The sequence below is a fragment of the Anas acuta genome, chromosome 1 (genome assembly GCF_963932015.1).
Source record: "Anas acuta chromosome 1, bAnaAcu1.1, whole genome shotgun sequence".
NCBI classification, from domain to species: Eukaryota; Metazoa; Chordata; class Aves; order Anseriformes; family Anatidae; genus Anas; species Anas acuta.
In genome coordinates this window covers 114,080,412-114,101,685 of record NC_088979.1, presented here as the reverse complement: position 1 = coordinate 114,101,685, position 21,274 = coordinate 114,080,412, and positions in this window count along the sequence as shown.

Here is a 21,274-nt window from a genome sequence, read left to right as displayed (position 1 = left end):
TTTTGGGCCCCTCGCTACAAGAAGGACATCAAGGTGCTTGAGCGGGTCCAAAGAAGGGTGACGAAGCTGGTGAGGGGCCTGGAGAGCAAGTCCTATGAGGAGCGGCTGAAGGAGCTGGGCTTGTTCAGCCTAGAGAAGAGGAGGCTCAGGGGTGACCTTATTGCTCTCTACAGATACCTTAAAGGAGGCTGTAGCAAGGTGGGGGTTGGCCTGTTCTCCCACGTGCCTGGCGACAGGACGAGGGGGAATGGGCTAAAGTTGCGCCAGGGGAGTTTTAGGTTAGATGTTAGGAAGAGCTTCTTTACTGAAAGGGTTGTGAGGCATTGGAACAGGCTGCCCAGGGAGGTGGTGGAGTCACCATCCCTGGAAGTCTTTAAAAGACGTTTAGATGTAGAGCTTAGGGATATGGTTTAGTGGGGACTGTTAGCATTAGGTCAGAGGTTGGACTCGATGATCTTGAGGTCTCTTCCAACCTAGAAATTCTGTGATTCTGTGAACCTTGTGGGTCCCCTCCAACTCAGGATATTGTGTGATTCTATGAAATCTTATTAGTGCTCTTCCACAGTGTTCTTCAGTGACACTGATGATTTTGTAAGGTCCAGTTCAGGTTAAAGACTCCCATATGAACAAGGAAATCATTTTCTGCCTAATTGGTGAGGTGCCTCCCCAAATATTGGCAGAAAAACTCATTTTCAGAGTAACTTTCCAGAATAAAAATCTTACATTTTATCCTTCTAATTGCTTGCTTATGTGTGTCAGCCATTTATCCCGTGGACAGAACTTTTCATTCTCTCTTACATTTTCTTCCTCAAAAAGAAAGCTAGGCACTTGATGGCTAGCTCAGGTGGCTCAGGTTCTGCAATATCTATGTTCAGTTCTTTGCCAAAGAATTCCTCTGTGACATAGGTTGTTTTGCTTTACTCAGGCAATAACCCACCAAATTCCCACTGGTTTCAGTACATCTGAGGAGTTTTAGGCTTTAACATTCGTGTCTCATTTCCTTATTTATGCAATATAGCTACCAACACTTTCCTTTGGCTGCCCTTTATGCAGCTTCTCTGTCTAGAAAATAATCTCTTTATGGTAGACACAGTCTCTTACTATATGTTTGATGATGTCTAGCACAATAGATCATTCATCTGGGCTCGGAAGCCTCTGAGAGCTATTGCTGTCCAACAGCAGAAATAGGGAGGAACGCTTCTTACACCTCTGGGTTTTCTGATATGTAAGTTAGAATATTTCACCCCAGAACTACAGGAGATCAAAACTCAAACAGTATATTTCTTCCGAGGGAAGAAAAATCTGCACATATTTCATCCTGGGTTTTGTGGGTCTGGGCAGGGGGATTGCATTTTTGAAAAATAAAAGCTTAAGGAAAAATGGACTAGCCTCAACAAATAACAGTAATACTAGAAAGTGTAATAATTAGTGAGACTGACAGCTGAAATGGCTCATTCCTTCTTTGCAATATAGGCCCACAATGTTACAAACTATCTCCAAAAACAGATCTTGCACATAATAGTGGAATCTAACACTGCTCTACAACAGTCTGTCACAAATTCCAGAAGAAAGCTGTCTGCAGCTCTCTGATATTTTGCACTGCTTGGTGAAAGCAATTCCCTTGAAGAGCAAAGGAAAAAGAAAATGAGCAGTGGGTCCCACAACTCATCTTAAGTTTCCTTTGGTGACTTTCTTCCATTTCTTGCTCATGAGGTCTTTGACAAGCAGCAGCAGTTATAAGATTTTCATTTCCTGGAACATTTCTTGCCAGGCTACCCTAAGAGTTCTTTTTCTTTCTTTCCTTTTTTTTTTTTTTTTAATAATAGATGCACGCCGTGACTGGAGGAGAGATTCATGACCTATTTTCCCAAAGTGAATATTGAGCTTTGTGTACTTTCTGATATTCAGTAGGGAGTTCTATTTGCACCAGTTTATGTTAGCCTTCCTATGGCAGAACAGTAAGGCAAGGTATAGCTCAGGTTCAGAAAGAAATCCTAACATAGTCTTTGAGGAATAAGAGATTGCTAAGTGACAGTGAGTATCTACCTTCAGTAGATAAATAAAGTCCAAATTAAAACAAATAGCTTACTTTGTCAGTCATTTGTTTAAATGAGTTCACATGCATTGTTCAATCAAGACTAAGAAAGTGAATTTTAGGCAGTCGAATGGGTCAAACATGGGGAGTTATGGGAAGGCGTCATGTGAATCCACTACATATTAGTGAAGTTAGGACAATTACACACAGAGACTAACCATTTTATGTAATGCTGACTAACCTTCCTTGCCTTCAGTGGTGTTTCATTACCTGTGGACCAAGGGGATGTCTGACAGAGACCGTAGCATCCCAACAGTTTGACTGTGCTGTGTGAGAACATCCCCCAGCCAGAGCTGTTCATCAGATCATTGGGCGGCAGCAGTGACATTTCAGTAGATGTGTTTAATTGCGTGGGTGAAGCAGGCCCATCATCAATAGTGCTGACATTTCGAAGAGCTATCACCTCAGGATAAGTCAGCTCTAAAACTAATCTCTTTCCTGTCCTTCTCCATCTGCCCTGACAAATAAAGCTGCATGAGTCAGATTTTTAAACACTGGAACCAAAACAGAGGTACACAGCACAGAGAAACCCTTAAGGAGCCCATAAGCAGCCAATTCCCACTGAAACCCTTGGTGCCTCAGCAGGCCTGGGTGTTTCTTTCAACACCCAACTTCAGCTGTGGTTGCCTGAATACCTTCAGAAATCACAAGGGAGAAAAGGGGAGGATGATCTGGTCATGCAAAAAGCTTGAATCCATTTAATCAGGTGGCAGACAAAAATTAACCCAAATAAATGCTGCAACATTGGCAAGAAAGAGGCCCAAAAGCGAAGGAAAAGGTCTCACAGGCATTTACACACCCCAGCAGTATCCAGGCCAGAGAGCAAAGAGCTTCCCTTCTGTGGGGTCAGTAAATAACTGAGCATCTCCAGGTAACAGTGGGACCCTGCCACCCCCAGCTTGTCTGACAGCCTGCTGATGGGTGAAGTCAATCATCAGGAACTGATGTCGCTTCACTTCATGATTTTTCTGATTGCTCTTCTCAGGCACCAGTGAACGGCACAAAGTAACACACAAAAGCTCAAGATTTTGGCCCATTTTTGTCATTCACTGCTGTCTCCACGAGTTTTTGCTGACAGCTGAATTTTCATTTTGTGCCTTGCAAACCTTCCATTAGACATTTGAACCCATATTTTGAAAGACAAAAATCATAACATTTCATCTGAGAGACATTTAAATAGAACAACTCACTGTTTAAAAAATAAACTCTCGTATATCATCTTCCACGAAATTTTGCTCAAGGCAGCAAGTAATTCTTTAATAATTAAAATAATTCCTTAATAATTAAAATAATTTGGCAAAAGCTATGCTTTTTACTTAAAAAAAATAACCTACATGATATTTATTTTGCTCATTGCAGCAGACAAATCCACTTAAAGGAATTATTCTCTGCTAAAGCTGTTCCTATAGGGTAAGTTTTTACAGGACTACACCCTTAAAGCAGAGGACATATTTCCCATTTAATGGCCATAGAAAACCAAAAAGGCTCTTCTGTAGTGTTCCCAGGGCAGTGCTCCTGAGCTGAACCACTGCTAGTGTGTTTGTCCATACTCAACTATGCCAATTTGCTAGAGTCTAGAAATTGATTTTGTTTTTATTTATTTGGGGGAAGAGAAAAAAGTTGTTATGTTGAGCTACCTCAACATAAGTGCATACTGATGCATGCTCGTCTAAGCAGCTTCTCAGCCACTGTTCTATGCCGCTGACTCAGTCATCCCTTCAAGGAGGGCTGAGACCGCAGCAGCCAGACTACATAGAAACGTACTTTTGACAATGAACGTGGGCTGCAGATTTACACAAGCACTCATATATCTACTCCGGCATGATGAAAATGCACTCAGAATAACTTTCCTACAGCCATTTGTTGTTCTTATGTTGCTTCTGTCCATGCTGACTCTATGCCAAATTCAACCAACATCGTTCAACTGCCTTTAAGTGCTCTTTTTGAATCTAAGAAGTTGGGTGGAAATAACTAATAATTTTCAGTCTTACAACATCCAGCTCCATGTTATAAGTACATTTCTAAATGCTTTTTATGTCACCCTTATCACCTGTAATTTCTTTTTTTTTTTTTTCCAGAACCACGGCTTACTGGCTGAAGTATAAAAACTGCTGAAGGACATTTTCTATCACACTTTGGGCAGCTGCACACAAAATTGATGGAAAATTACCTTTCCAAGGTAAAGTGAGTTTAATTCCTAATTTGATGAAAGGGAGGGAATACTTAAGACATTTGGGCCCTGAAGAGCTTAGAAGGATCTTGTAAGAGGATGAGAAATTTTCTGACAAATGTCTTGGTAACAAAATTTCCTACAGCTTGTTCAGTGAATGAATAATTTTTTGATCATCTTTGAAAGGTGAACAGAAATGACCAATTCAGGAATGTATGAAAATCAACATTTTGTAAAAACCACAAATTAGAAACAAAAATAATATTTGTGAAGACTTTCAATGCAGGAAGGTTTTGATAAAGAGTGTTTTGATTAGGTGATATGTGCCATGAGGAGCACCATGATTTGATGAGATACGGATCAGCTGGTGTTCAGTGAAAGCTTAGCAAGTGAGGAGGGAAGGAAATTTGGTGTATTGGGTGCAAGAGAAGAAAAGAGACTGGAGACTGAGCATAGCATAGTACGTCCATTATGTCTGCAAGGCTTCTGAAGACAGTTTGTGCTGTTCCTTTGCTTTCTCGGCTCCTAACATGATGTCCTACAGAAGGACCTGATGGTACCTTACATAGTTAGATGGAGACCTAGCTGCTTTATCCTCCCAGGGTCTCTTCTCTTTAAACCTCTAGAGGCTTAAAATTTGAATTTAGATCTATCTCCAAGGTTCCTGAGATCACAATATTTCTTTTTAACATTTTTTTTGCCTCATTGTTTGTTTCCCTGATTACTCTCAAATCAATTATCGTACTTTCTGGCATCATGAGTGACGTCTCCTGTCTTTCCTCATTCTCTTGCATCTCTTCCTACCTGTATGTATAATACAGAAGTTTAGGATGGAAATTGATTTTTATCTCCATCTCTCCATCTTGTTTTCTAATTTATCCTAGGCTACATTTTACAGATTGATCAGGAGTTGACCCACATCAAACCTTTATCAACCAAAATGATGATTGGAACAGTTGCTGTCTGGCAGACATCAAACATCCTGTCTGTACTTTATCCTGTTCTACTTTCACTCTTTGCTGATATATGCAGTGCTGACTTCTTTGGGTAGAAAGGCAGGTATTACATTCACACAGGACATCTGTCTTTATCTCATGGACTCATGAGATATCATGAGCATTTATCTCATGGATATTATGACTTCCTTGTTAGCTCCTCTCATTCAATCTTTTATTTTGGGTCATGATGGGTTTTGCAAATGCAAACCATTTGCCACTGACTTTGTTTTTTATTATGAGTGACTTATGTTCTCAGTCCATCCCTTAAATTTTAGGGCAACACAACGTTTATCATAGTGACTAAATGATTTAAATCACTGTTGACACTGTCACTTCTACATCATTATTAATACCTTGGCTCCACAGGATTCAGGCTGTGTTATGAACTCCAATAAATTTCTTCTTTAATGTTGTCAGAGCTTGAAATGGAAATGTCTGCAATAAGGAAAAGATGGAATTGTTAAGGTGTCATACTTACCTCTTTGGAATAAATGGTGCGGGTTGGTTTTTCTTTTTTTTTTTTTCTTTTTTTTTTTTTTAATCTTTGCCATCAGAAGTGATAAATGTTTCTGCAATTGCTTATTATAGTGCTGTATTGAAGCCCTCCTGGGTTCTCCCTTTGGTTATGTAGAATTATTAGGATAGGCCAATGACAAGTATTTTGTATTTTGATGTACAGAGTTAAAACCTCTGGCAAATAAATCAGTGTTTGCCCTTCCCATCCTGAGTATCTGCAAGAGTAGCGGAAGTTTCTCACTGAAACCAAGACCATTTTGTGCTACAGTGACAGGGAAAATAGTCCTTAAAATAGGAGTAAATAGTATCTAATATACTTCTGAGTGTTTATATATATACATATAGATAGATTATTCTCTGGAACAGCTTAAGGTGGTCTCAGTGTAACTGAGAATCAGATTCAAAGAAATATAGTGGTGATAAAAAGAAATACCATTCTTCATTTTTGCTGTAGATATTCATATCTTTTCATAGTGTTTTAGTTTATGTGAAGGATTTTTAGTAGAAATCGATGAACATTAGTAATGATAAAGCAATATAAGAAACTGCATTTCACAGAATCATTTTTAGAGGCAAAATGTCAATGTGTTGGTTTACAGGATTCACAATGCGGGGCAGTGCTAGAAAAGAAAGAAACTATAAACCATGCAACCTCACTCATCTCATATAATCTGCACAGAAATCTAAACGCAGACCACTGACAGCTTTAAAATGGAGCAAAATATCTTTAGCAGTCTCACAAAACCAAGGGAAATGTCACATCTAAACCGTAACCATAAAAAGGAGGAAAGAAGCTCAGAAGAAGCTGGGGATTTGCTGGATATTTTAATAGCTGGGTAGGGAAGATGAGAACTAGGCAGCATTTTATATCAGTTTAAAGAAGCAGTGCCGTGTTAAAGGGCAAGGGCCCCATTGGGAACTGCCATGGAAGAGGGAGCACCAGGGACCCCAGCACTGGTCCAGTTGCTGGTCCAGCAACTTTGCACAGAGTCTGGGTGCCCTGGTCTGTGCTCCTCCAGCCCTGCAGACATGCTGTCTCATGCCTGGCTTTGCCAAAGCTTCCCTCAGTAAAGGAATTTGAGACACCAGGCTCCCTGGGGCAGACATAAAGCCTGCCATCTGAAGTTTCGTCTAAGACAAGATATATTAGCCAGCGTTTGATAAACTGTGCATATAAACACCAGCTAGGGCTAATAGCAAGTCTGGGGCTCTTAGCTGCTGCATATTGCTTGGGACTCTACAAGGCCCATTTTCACTTCCTGATGTTCATGACCTCAAAGATACCCATATTTTGCAGACAAAAAAAATATTGTAGCTACCTGATCTGACCTTGTAAAGAACACAAGCCCGAGAGAGTAATTAAGAGAGATGGCTGAGTTAATGTTTCTTACAAGAGTCTGGTGCAAAGCCTGCACTACAGAACCTGAAAATTCATTGTCTAAATGAGTTAAGAGGGAAAGCTACGACTAAAATTTAAACACCTTGGTTTTGCAATCTACGTGCCAATGAACCAAGCCCTGAAAGCTGGCACAGTCATCAAGCCTTCTGCAAGAAATATCTCTGTATTTGAAGTCAGATAACAGATGAAACAGTGAAAAGTTCTAATCAGAAATATATAATCCTAGGGGATTTTGTACCAGTAAAACATCCTGTAAAAGGCTTCTGCTATTCAAGTTCACCAAGTTCTTGACACCACAGGCAGCTTCCAGATAAATTCCTACTTTCTTTTGCAGTTCCTGTTGCAATCTGGAGAAAATTGTGGCTTCCACCTTGGCTCCCCACAACTCCAGCAGTATTTCCACAGCGTTCAGACAAGTGCAATAGTCCTTAGCATGAGCAAGGTACATTAGTACCTTACTATACTGTGAAGAAATATTTCATTACAAGCACGTAAAATATTCTGCTAAATCGTTCCATTATGTAAACTCTCTTAAGAAAAATATACCAAACCTCAAAACATGACATTAAAATAAATAGCAAATGTAGCTTAAAAAAGAAAAAGAGGAGGAGAGGGGAAATTAAATGTTACTGACTTTATTGAATGTCTCTATTCAAATATCTTGCATAAGCAGACATGTCACTTTAATCAGATAAAACCCACCAGGGAACATGGTAATTATTTGTATTACTTCTTGACAGCTATAAAAAGCTAAAATGTTACTGTGCAAATTCTGTCTGAACTATTTAAACAATTGAAAAATGTGATTTAACAGCTAAAACAAACTTGATTCAGGCTGATCTATCATCGACATGTGTGAGATGAACTCAGCTGGCTCTTTGTACAGGGAATAGAAATTAACTGCACCGTGTCCTCACCTAGTGTAGTTAAAACCTGATAGCAAACAAATCCCTTAGAAGACCTTGTATTACCACAAGGTAAACATAGGTGATGATCATTTCTATACTGAGGCCTTTGTAAGCACAGGCTGTCCTAAAGCTTCAGTTGACATTAGCCAGGGTGGTTTTTTGCCTTGGAAATTCCCAGAGAGTTGTAGCAAGCAGGCTGGATCACCAGGACTGGAGGATAAGATTGCCTTGCATGGGCAGAGGATGCTAGGAAAGGTAAGAATGAGGTTTTGCAATATTATTAGCATTATCAGGTCTACTTCAAGAGAATTACACGAGAAGGAACAAGGCCAGGAGAGTGTAAAACTGCACACCAGGGACAGTGGCAGACCCTGGGTTGTGGGCCCTCAGGAAAGCTGAGGCTTGCTGTCTCACCCACACAGCCAGCAGGACAGAGACTCTGCAACCGAAACTCCAGGTTTTCAGCCACCAAGCAATCTTCCAAGGAAGGGGAAGGCAAAAGATTTAATCTAATCCAGCCCCGGGGAAAGCTCTAGGCTAGCTATCACTCACAGGAAATACTTGGATTATGTTTTTTTTTCCTTAAGCACTAGCCTGCCTTATGCTTTTGATACTTGAGAATTATGACAATGCCAGGAAGCGCGGTGATTTCTGACAACATAATCTGCGTAGCTGGCATTAGCACAAATGCTATTATCAGAACTGTGGTTCTGCTGATGTGTTACAGTTTTAATAAAGAGCCATCGCGTAGATCATATTAAAGACTTTCCCTCTTCCTACATGTTCTCAGTATGTGCTGGGCTCTTCCATGCTTCGTATTTAAAAGAATGATAGAGATCTGCTTCCCACTTTTGCCAGGCCTAGATACCCTAGACTCATCTCAAAACTTTCAGAAACTAGGGATTATCTTTGAAAAATCTAAATGTCTGAAAAAGGAAATAAGAAATGAGTCCCTCTGCAAGCAGTGGGATTAATAAAGCCTGGCTCTCTGAAGATTTGTCTTATTTCCCCTTAAGCTTTTTGCTGCCATCAGTAATTCTTGTTCTGCCATGTCCCTTACATGACTGCCATCACACAAGGAAAGCCTGTAATCACTTGCTAGCTGGACAGCTGGGAGTAGGCACTATGCTGTCCGAACAAGAGGTTCCATTTCAATTTCTGTGCCAGACTGTCCGTGTCTCTGCTTTCAGCCAGTTCTTCATCCTCATCAGGACAAAGAAATACATCCTTAATAAACATCAGAGCTGCAGTTCCTGTACTTCTAACAGCTTCCTGCTTGCTTCCACCTGCTTCTAAGGACTACAGTATCAAAAGGATCAGGAAATAAGTGCAAAACTTAGAAATCCTGCACTTGAGCTCTGTTTTTTTCAAGCAAAAGACCTGTCAGACCTGGCATTCCAAGTGTTCTCTCCTTCCTGCTCTCATGTCTTTGCTATCACACTGTGGAAGTTCAACTCCACCTGCAAACAGCTCTACCACTGCTAACTGAGGCCTACAACTCAGATGATGTAATTTAAACTCAGCAGCACTGACTAAGAAAGTCATTGCAGACAAGGAGACCATTCTCCCCACACCACCTCACTGTTTTAGGTGAAACTAGTACTTTTCTTCACTTTTCTCACTACCTAGTGGGCTGCCCCAGCATTGTAATTCACCGTGAATCACTGCAATTGGACCCAGAAGACACTCACCAAAGACACATAGGGAATCATACAGGAGAAAAGAAGCAGCCAAGGACTATTTCAAAGGGATTTCAGCAGGAAGACTACTGAAACGCCTGAGTTTCCCCACAACTAATGAAAGCTTAGTGCTCTTGAAAGAGCAGCACTGTGGCTAGGAGGTGTATCTGCTGGCAAATGCTCCTGCCTGCCTGGATAAGCCTGGTGGGTACCTGGCAGCGGTTGAGGTTAGGGCTACTGGAGCTGATTGACCTATCTAGGAAAACTGAAGTGTTGTTTCGGTGGAGGTGGTTGGTTGGTTTGGTTTTTGCTTTCCTTTTTTTTTTTTTTTTTTTTTTTTTTTTTTCTCCTGCTGGCAAATATAATCTTTAAATATCTTTAAATTCCTGCTGCCAGTCAGCTTGATGCGTCAGGGACAGATTTTGTGTCAAGTTCCATCAGTGCAGTGCACTGAACTTGGCCTATTTTGGAAGTTTTCTTTTCATCATTTTTTCATTTTGCAGCCTCTAGCCAGATGCTTGCAACACTGACATCTTCCTACCAACCCTCCACCACCTTCATGTGTATTAGATCTGTGCTTTTTGATGTGCTATCTATTTCCTGTAAATGTTCCAGTACGTTTGCTCCTTCTAATGACTTGCTTTTCTCCTTTGAACAACTTCTTCCTCATGTTGATTTCCTGGCATACTTATCATTTATTGATGGATAGTTAATTATCAACAGGCAATAGATCTTGCTCAACTCTCTGAAAGCAGCAGCTGACATTTTGTGTGCCTCACACCAATGATCTTGCACAGTCACAGATACTCTTTGCAGCAGATAATACACGAATGTGCATTTAATCACACTGAATGAGTCTAGGATCCTTCCTTGCTTTTGGTTACATCTCTGCCTGTCTGCAAAAAGTCCTGATCGGTTTCTAGTCTTGTCTCTGTTTATTGAATGATTGATTGCAGGCACCAGCTCTCCTCTACAGACAGAACATTTCACCATACCATCAAATTACTGATCACAGTTTAGTTTTGCTGTGTGGTTACAATCACTCATCAAAATTATCTATTGCCCCTGCCTGGATGCATCATCATCAAACCTCCTTGCTCTTCTTTAACATTCCCCTCTGAATACATTGCACTTCTGTCTCTTCTCCATGTGGCAACCCTCGCATGTTGACCCTAGGCCCTGCACAAAGACCAGGCAAAATGTTTTTTGGCAGCTGGAGGCTGGGGAAAGAGTGTGTAAACTTAGGGTTGTTTTAAGATCTCTTTGTAGCCCTGCAGCCAGAGGGCTTTCCTCACATTTCTCCTGCCTCTGCTCCCTGCCCGCAAAACCCAGGCCACCCCCTCCAGGCCTACGTGACGTTTTTCAGCAGATCCACATTTACTCCAATATCCTCATTGTGCAGCATCTCCCCAAAGGTGCTGGGGCTTGCCCTGCCCCTCACCTTGCAGGAGAGCCCTCTGACACACCAGTAAGTGAGAGCTCACTCTCTTCAGCCTGGCTGTCTGCTCTGTGCAAAGGCACAGACAAATTTGAGCCACCCCAGACAGAGCCATCTTTGGTGAGGCAGAGTTTGCGTCTCAGTTGAGGCAGACACATACAGACAGCTGTACTGCTTCCCGGCCTACCCACACAGCCCATGCCACACACACAGGCCATGTACCGGGAAGTTATCTTTGCTGCTGCTAAGACTTATTTGGATCATCTGTCTGTCTTTCCTTTAGCAGAGGTCTTTGCTTTCCTATCAAAATGCAGGATAAGATGTCTAAGTGATAGATGCCAAAATGGCAGAAATTGAGTACCTTCCAAAGCTGAAGGCAAGCCACTGTCAAACTGTATTTTGCAGTTAAAGATGATTAACATCAATTTATGGATCCTACGGTGAGCAAGTGAAACAAGATGGGAATACTGATGCTGATGGCTGCTTTTTCATAAAGCTGTGCCCAAGTTTGGCTGCTGTTCCACAGCTGCTGTCCTTGATGGAAGAGCTTATCAAACCAAATTGGAGGTCATCAGGAGAAATGCCATTGCTCTGATATCAGCTGGGACAGTCACTGTGGTTTTTAAACAAAGTGAAAAAGTTCCATGAGTGAATCAACTGATAACAGATAGGACATTACTCATAGTTTTACACTTGGCAATTGAACTGGTGCTTCATACACTGTATATTTGATTAACTCCTCTTTGCTGGTGTCCTGACTAAATTCAGAGCACAGGACATTTTTTTTTAGATAAGAATCTGTCCTGTGACTTTGCAGCACTGTTTCCTTCCAATGCAAGATTGATCTTACCAGCAGAAGTATACATGCTGCTTAGGCCTACGGCACTGCAAAAGGGTTGGTAGGTGTTCAAAATGTCTGCCTGTGAACAAATGAGAAAATCATGTTTAATCCTAAGAAGGTGGTGTTTAGACTTAATGATGTGGATTTTTTTTAAACATCTCTCTAGCTCTTGCTGTGTTGGATATTTATGTGGCACAGCTACTTCATTTGGTATCAGAAACCTCTGACATGGACGCAGCATTTGAGCCTGTTTATACATTTGTGCTTGTGGCAGTCAGGTGAGAAGCCTTACCATATGAGGCTAGTCCTATACTTGTACTACAGGTGCATGTGACTACCAAGTCACACGTTGGGTTTTTCTCTCTCAACATATGGCCTCAGCCTGCTCCCATTGAACTTGGAGGAAGATTTGCCTTCTGCAGGATCAAAAGGCTTTGCCTGGAATAATAGCACTGCGGCTGGCCTCTAATGTATGAAAGCCCCACCAGCTACAGGAATGTACCTCTCCCACATTTGGGCATGTCATTCACTTCTTTGTTGCCAGTTCTCTCCCCTCTCTCAATTAAACTTTGTTATATATGTCACACCTTAGGTTTTGTGCACTAGCAGATGTTAAAAAGATTGATTCAAGCTTTTACTCTGTTTCATCTATAACCCAGCTCCCTCCTTTGATCTATATATCCAGGTGGAGTCAGGGTCTTCCTGGTTCTATCCGTACCTAACCTGTCCCTCTTTCATGTGCCACCGATGATTTTGTCCAAGCCCTTACTGCCCCTCACCTTGATCATCACAGCCACCTTCTCCTGTGACTTTCACAACCACAACGCAGACTCCCTAAGATTCACTTAACAGTCTGGTGAGATTGTCCTAGCATTTGTTCCTGGGAAGATGTTGTCCTGTCCCTGCACTGGCTCTCACTCTTCAAACACAGTCATTGAGGAGCAGCCTTTAAGGACTGCACAACTTCTCTGTGCCACGTGCGTTTCTGTCAACCCACACCTGCCCTGCAGCCACGTCGCTCTGCCACCTTCAGTGCCTTCCTCCTCTATGCCCAGCATAGGTATCTTAATGTTACCTCTCGCCTGCCTTACTCTTTTCAGTCAAAAAATACCTTTGCCAACTCATATCCTTCAGCTCCCTCTTAAAATCTTTAATGTACCTTAATGGGCAGCAGAAAATGTTACTTATCTACTGGACGGGTGCTCTGAGGCTACAGACAGAGTGCATCCATCTCATGGTGAAACAGAGTCATGTTCTGGGCTCTGCCATAGCCCGTGGAGAGGGAGGTGTTGTTTTTGGGAAGTCTCTTTTAGGCACCTGTCAGGGAATGGCAGGATGAATTATGCTCCATAGCATTGTCTGTTGATTGTGATGTTTACAGCTAGCTTAAGCTACATACTTAGCTTTTAGAGGGCTGAAACAGCAGCTGTTCCAGCTCATTTTCAGCTTACTGCCTTGCCCGTTTTAGGGGTCCTCCCTGTAGCAAGCAGCCCCACTCACCTTTCTTTTCATGCCTGCTGGGATCAGGGGTATCAGGGCAGAGGGGAGAGCCACAGGCAGCTTCCCAGTCTGTGAACCAGGAATGAGCCCCACCTCTGGTCCTTGGGCAGATGGGCTGGGAGGGCTGACAGCAGGGTCTGGCATGGTTGCTACAGTGATGCTGTGCTGGCCCCTGGACCAGCTCCTGTCAGTGAGCTTGGTGAAAGCAGGACCTTTGGCACCTGGCCATTAGCGCTGGACAAACAAGCATGGTTCTTTCGTGCATTGCTCAGAAACCTGTGCCCTAAATCCCACACCACTGAGAGGAAACGAGCCTTTGTATGACAATGGAGAACACAGTGGTCTCCTTCCTCACATACACCAGGATAAGCACAAAAGTAAGGAGAGCAAAGGAGGGCCTGTGACTTTCTGATACACAGTTGTTTCTCTGGGTTACTCTGCCCGACCCAGAAGAGCTAAACAGAGCAGATAGCACCACGGCAGGATAACCTGCAGGGTGTATACGTTTGACTCCACATCACTGCATCTCATCAATGGTGAATTTAAAGTAAGAACAATTTACTGGTTTTCCCTTAAAATTGAAAGATGCTGACCTCATTGGTCAAGGAAAGGAAGCAAAATTAGTTCATGCCATAGCTCCCGATGCAGGGATAAAAATAACTTGAGAGGGTTTATGCATTTTATCCACAAACGAAGGGATAATTCTGTAGTCAGAGAAAGAAAACCCTTGCAAAATGAAGATCACTTATGCAAAACAGTTCTGAGGATTTTGAAGAAAATAATTTTGTGTCCTATCCTTCAATAAACAATAGGGAGATCACAAAGCTGAGAGAGGATTTCTTCTGTCACGCATTTGGTCAATCAGGGCACATATAGTATCACTTGCAATCAGAAGATTTCTGGACAAAACCAAGCTCTTGGTTTTGGCTGGAACTGTTGATGGACAACAAATAATAGGGTTTTATCAATAATATAAATATATATATATATATGCAGAGACATATACAAACCTAATCTATAAAAATGTGCACACATTTATCTCTGAAATCCAGACTAAATCCCATCTGAAGGTTTGTAATTTATTTTACAGAGGGAATGAATCACAAAAAGTAAGCTTATGCATAGAATATGATATTTGCAAAGAACACAAAAGCTGTAGCCCTTATCTAGCTAAACAGTTAAAGATATACTTAAATGCCACATGGAATGGGGTCCTCTGTAAGGATCAGAACTGACATGGAAGTTTTTTGCCCACTTTTAAAATAATAGGTGAAGTTTTATTATTATTTATTAATTCATAGAATTTTTTTTAAGTGGCAAGTGTATATAAACAAAATAACAATGAACGGATGACTTTAAAATCCAGTTCCAGTTTTCCATAAACTCTGACATAAAGCAACTTTCCATCTTAAGTATTCCTATTTCCATCAACGTTTTTAATGCTGAATTCACAATGCTCAATTCTTCCTGGATTTCAGAGCCCTGTTCTCATCCTGAGATGAGACCAAGTTCTTGCTAAACAGATCCATTGGTAATCAGTATTTGGACTTGTGGAGGTAGGATCTTGTTTCCCCAGTTTTTTCAGGCCCTCCTTGCTCCCCTCTCTTCTCTTATTCTTTCATGGGTATCACAATCATAGATATCACCACTTTCTTCACTGTCCAAAGCATGCGTGTGTGCCTACAGACACATGGTCATCTGAGTAATTTTTAAGTTCATTTCTCTTGGCTAGACGATGCTTTTCAACTGTGTGCACTATTTCCAGTACTGTGAAGTGGTCACTGAAGTCCTTTCTAGATTTTGAAATTTGGGAAAAATGTTTGCTTTTAGGCTGTGCCTCACTTCATATGATTGTGCCAAGCCAAGATGGACACTATGCACATTTTCACCTCATAATCACAATCCCAAAGAACTGAATTCTTTGAAAGATGAGAGACTTGCATGACCTGACCAACAAACCATCAATATGACTGATAAGCTGATCTTGCCTGCCCATTTTTTTCACTCTGCTGTTATCCCACTTTCTGCTACAGAAAAATAATATAATAAGGCAGTTTTGATAATAAATCAGAACAAATAAAACTCTTCAGCCATGAAAATCAGACTGGACCCTTGTGCTAAGCTTTCCTAAGGATGATTTAAGTGTAACAAAATTCAGTCTTGTACTGATGGAGAAGGAATGCATAAGACAATCCAGCGTAGATCCCTTCAAATAAACAAAGAGCATGATTTATGCATCAAGTTTTGAGGGATCCTGTCTTGAGATATTAAAGGATGATCCCCTCCACAGTTTAGAAATTACTTTTTTTATTTGACAGCAAGAGCTGTCCCTGAAATTTCAATCTTCATTCCCAAAATTGCCCTTTCCAAATGTATACAGTACAGTAGAGAAAGTTATGAATATATTTGAAATACAAGTTGCAGATGAAAAAACAGGATCCTGTCTGCTCATAGCTATTAAAGAGAGCATCAGATTCTTTTTTTGGATGCAAATAGCTATCCTTGATGTCCTGACTAAATAAGTAATTATATTCTGTCCACCTGGCTTCCCTGTGGGGCTTCAAATTAAAACAATACTTAATCTCCCCTAAGTTGTGTGACAGTATGCCTGAGTTCCAGCTAGGAGACTTTACATTTCTGCAGTAGATGAACTAATTACCATTATCCCCAGTGCCTGCATAATCTGAAGTAAAAATATCTCTGTTTCTTCTGTGTCTGCACCTTCTGGGTCCCAGAAGAAAACACTATTTCTTGACTTGAAAAAAGTCTTTAAAGTCCTATCACACTGATGTTCTTCTCTTTCCCCTTTCCCTCACCCCCAGTTTTCAAGTGGCAATTTTTAACTATTTTATTATTTATCTGAGTACAAAAACTTTTTAAAACCTTGAGCACTGACAAAATGGCTTTCTCTATGATCACTTGATCACCTCCAGCTTCTAGCAGCAGTGTCATTGTGAGCCTCAGCCACTGTTGTACCCTCACCAGGGCTCTGCGTGGAGCAGGGTGTGGGAAGGTACCCGTGGCTGCTGATCCCATAGCAAGCGTGTGGCCTCCTCTAGCAACACAAACGTGAAGTGAGGGTTGACGTTAGCTCAGTGCAGCTGTGGACCAAATGTTTGTGTTTCATCAAGTCTAATTGCCTACAAAACTCAGGCACAATATGCAGAAAACACCGTGGCTTTGTTTCAGGATCACATGGAAAGAGAGGGTCAGGGGAATGACTGAGCTGTCAGAAGTGTGCCTTCTCCCTTACAGGAATTAATGTCTCTCCATATCACAGCTGTAGGATTAGTTACCCTTTTTCTGGTCTCTGCATGTACACTCTCAGGAATATCCTTGCATTTATGCTATCCATGCCTAATTGCCTAATTGCATAATTCTCTTCCTCTTAAATGAGGATCCAATTACAACTTTCTGTGTATGCCAACTGCTCTTACCCCTTGGCAAGTTTGGTGGTTTTCCTTTGAGAATCAGCAACCAGTGGTATACAGTGGCCAGCCAAAATTATTGAAACAGTATTTGTTACTCATGCAGCAGGAGGAGTACACTGCTAAAGAAAACCATAGTTCAAAATAGCAGTAGTTTACGTGCGAGTCTAATTCAGCGAGAGCTCAGACATTACTGATGCCAACTGAGAAAGACCTGTGTTAACCAGCTACCCTCAGCAACTTCTGGTTCCATCTCCAAGGTTCAGAGAGATTGAAGTGCTCAAATATCCAGGTAACTCTTGAAAATAGAAGTCAGGCATATCTGGATCACCAGGAAATATTCTACCCAAGACTGCAAGTCAGACTCATCTATGTCTGACTCTATGACATCTGACATCTATGTCATCAGGAGGGCTACGAAGATGGTGAAAGGCCTGGAGGGGAAGACGTACGAGGAACGGCTGAGGGCACTGGGCCTGTTCAGCCTGGAGAAGAGGAGGCTAAGGGGAGACCTCATCGCAGTCTACAACTTCCTCGTAAGGGAGTGTCGAGAGGCAGGAGACCTTTTCTCCATTAACACCAGCGACAGGACCCGCGGGAATGGAGTTAAGCTGAGGCAGGGGAAGTTTAGGCTGGACATCAGGAAGGGGTTCTTCACAGAGAGAGTGGTTGCACACTGGAACAGGCTCCCCAGGGAAGTGGTCACTGCACCGAGCCTGACTGAATTTAAGAAGAGATTGGACTGTGCACTTAGTCACATGTTCTGAACTTGGGTAGACCTGTGCGGTGTCAAGAGTTGGACTTGATGATCCTTAAGGGTCCCTTCCAACTCAGGATATTCTATGATTCTATGATTCTATGTCTCCATAGAATATATGGAGAGCATGTGCACACATACGTACCCTCACTCCACCTCTTCTGCCTGATAAAGCTAAGATAATGTTTAAATATCTTTGTCCTCTTTTAATAAATGATTTCATATATGATTGGGTATTTCCAGTCTGAAGTTTTCTCTTTCAAAGCAGGATAACCTACAGAGCTATGATTTGGTTGTCACTGCTTCCAAATTAACAGAAAAGAGATTTTTGTGTACATGAATAATGTGATTTTATGCCAGAAGACACTGCTTTGACACTTTGTTGAAAAATATACTCCCTATGTAGTTCTGAGACTGGTAGCAACCTCTGGCTGTGGATTTGCACTAACAGGGCAAGAACTCTCTTTCTGTCAGTCGTTTTTCTTCTATCCTGGTGCCTCAGTGTGAACACAATTTTTTCCCTGCTATTGCAAATTGTTGAACCTTCAAAAAATTAATTGCATATACACTGGTGATCACTTCCATAGATGGAGCCTAAGGCAAAACACACAGATGAAATAATACACATCTTCCTCTGACATTTTCTGGCTAATGCTATGCATGAAATTACAAATAAAATCACCAGGACCAGCTGCTCATTTAATCTGTGCCCTCCCAATCAGACCAACTATTAAAGTCTCCTTCCTACAAAGTTTTCTCAGTTCAGACAGAATTTCTGCAGACCAGAGTTATTCAAATAACATGAACATTTTAATCCACTGTTGTTTCTAACAACCTACATGCAGATAATTTGTGTATTCCTTCTTTTTTCTGCTCAACAACCTGTGCATTTGTGTTCACGGGGCTTTGTTTGCCATGCACACTCCCTTAGAAGACGATGTAGAGACTTCTGCAAATGTGGTACAGGCTCAAGCAGTACCTCTTTGTGCTACAAGGATCCTCTCTGACATAGGACAGGTGCAGCTCTGGGTGAAGGAAGCTCTGCTGCCATTGGAAATGAAAGTATAGAAACATCAGCAGGATTCAGGGACAAGAAGCAGAACATCTCCTAACTTCAGTAGACCTCATTGCCTGAAACAACTTCTCATTTGTAATGAAACAGTTCTCCTGAAGAACAATCCAAATGGCAGGGGGGGAAACCTAGAGCTAATATCTGACCTGTCAGCACTGAACAAATTCTGATGCTCAGGGAAATAAAGTATCTCAGCCAGACCAATACGGAATAGGACAAAATCTTGCCCTAGTCATCCTACCTTTACAGGAGATAACTTAATACTTTGAAATATAAGATTTAACTCATTATCTTGCATAATGCAGGATCCATAATGCATAATAAGGGATCTAGGTCTTTTAGATTATTTTTTTTTTCCTAAATCTATGTATTATCCATCAGTATTGCTGGTATGAAGGCTCACTGTAAAAGATGGATTCTATGTGAAGGAAAAATGTCATATTCTTTCTGTACCAGTGAGCTGCATTAATATCTTGCCTTTCCCCACTAAAATAATATTCACCCTGAGAGCAAAGGTCTTTATGAAATGAGTATTGAGGAAGAACATATCCTACCTGTAATTTCTGAAGTAAAATGAGTAGGCTGGTTTAAAGCATTTGGAAAATAAATATGAAAAGTTAACCTCATAGGCCATATCTGAGCTGCTCCTGTGTTATTCCAGTTGAGATAATTTACAAAACAAGCAGTTGCAATGGGAGACTGCAGCATGATATTAACTCGTGTGAATGCATTATAATAGTCAAGTATTTAATCACTTTTCAATTCTTGTTAAACAAAGAACATTTTCCAGCATTGTCTGAACTGCACTCGCTGTAGTCAATGGGTGTTCAGCTCCTTTACATGAGAGAATTGAGTTCACCACCCTGCGTAATGAAGGCCTACTGTATTTTAGACTATAACTCAGCAGGTGATTGAATATTATCTGCTTCACAGAAAAAATACAAGTAAAATGAGCTCTTCAGCTGTAAATAATTCGGTCATAAAAGAAAAAGCTAATGTTTTTCTTAGGTAACAGTCTCAGCTCTGCTGCACGGTGCACTGATTCTCCCTAGCCAGTTCTGGATTTCATATCACCAGCCACCCAAAAAGGGAATATTAGTGAGGCCCTTGCAAAAAGCCTCTTTACTAAACTAAGCGTGGAATGTCACATAAAGAACTTGGAGCAGAACATGTCCCTTCTGCATTTTCTTCTCTCTAGCACAATGAGAAGAAAGATGAGTGTAGGAATAATCTTCTTTGTCTTCTAGTAATAGCTATTCCTTCCTTCTCTTGCCGCACTCCCAAAACTAATCCATATGGTCTAGGAATCCAGGAAATGCTCTCACAGGCTTTAGCAGACTTTGGTTCATATATATAACACAAAATTAAGGTCTATGATCATGTTTTCTTTTTAGAATATACAAAATACATAAAAAGCTTTGGACATCAAAGTAATCAACTAATCCCTTTATCCAGAGCCATTCACATCAATCATTAAAACACCAGGAGGTTCTGACAGATGCCACCATGACAGATTTCTCTCCCTCCATGTTGTTTTGATTGTCACACATTTTTTGATTTGGGTCATAATTGCATTTGGGCTTTCAATGGCATGTAGTCCAACTACCTCATTTTGAATGTTAATTTCCTGAAAATGATTGAAAACTAATCCATATTTTTAATCTGTGGCAGGTGCTTGGCTACAACAATCTCCTTTTGTTGTTGTTGCCATTGACACACAATATGCGATCCAGGAAAATGTCTGTTTCCCATGGCTATCTGCCCAACGCTGCCTTTGTTAAATAACTGGTTTCACCTAGCCAGATTTTGAATGTTTGCAATCATTTACTTGTAATGCTACGTATTGCCTGCCATCGTTTTGTAAAGCAGCTCTTCAAGCATTGTCAACCTCCTCGCGTTAGCACTTCGGTCTGTAGGCAGCCTACCCTGCGGTGCATTATATCGTGATGACACTTCCTCAGAACCTTTCAAAAAGCCCATAAAATCACATGCGCAATCTCTGTGCTGCCATTTACCTGAAGCACAGCATAGAGCTGTCCCAGGCAGAGGTAATAGTTCTGGTTTAGAAAGTTGAATTAGCTTTTTCGCAGTATATTGACAACTTTTCAGCAGGAAGCTTAAGTCTCTGTGCTGTTGAGTAGTATAGATGTGCCCCGTAGAGCCCAATGTGGCTTCATACTGACTTGAGGTTTGGTATGCATTTAAATGCTTTCCTGGGCTATTTAAAACACTTCCATTGCACCCTACTGGATAAAATCCAGCCACAACAATCCTGGAGATGGAAGAGGATGTTGTTTAAAAACACTTTACAAACACTCTCCCTGCCTGTCAGAATTCTTGAAATTGTTGTCAGTCTGTTTCTTACAGGTGAGGAGTGAAAATACTTTTGCTTAGCATCTCTCTCCTCTTTTACTGGACTACCTCCTTTCCCATCTCTCCAAGATTTCTTACTTACTTCTGATAGAGAGCTGCA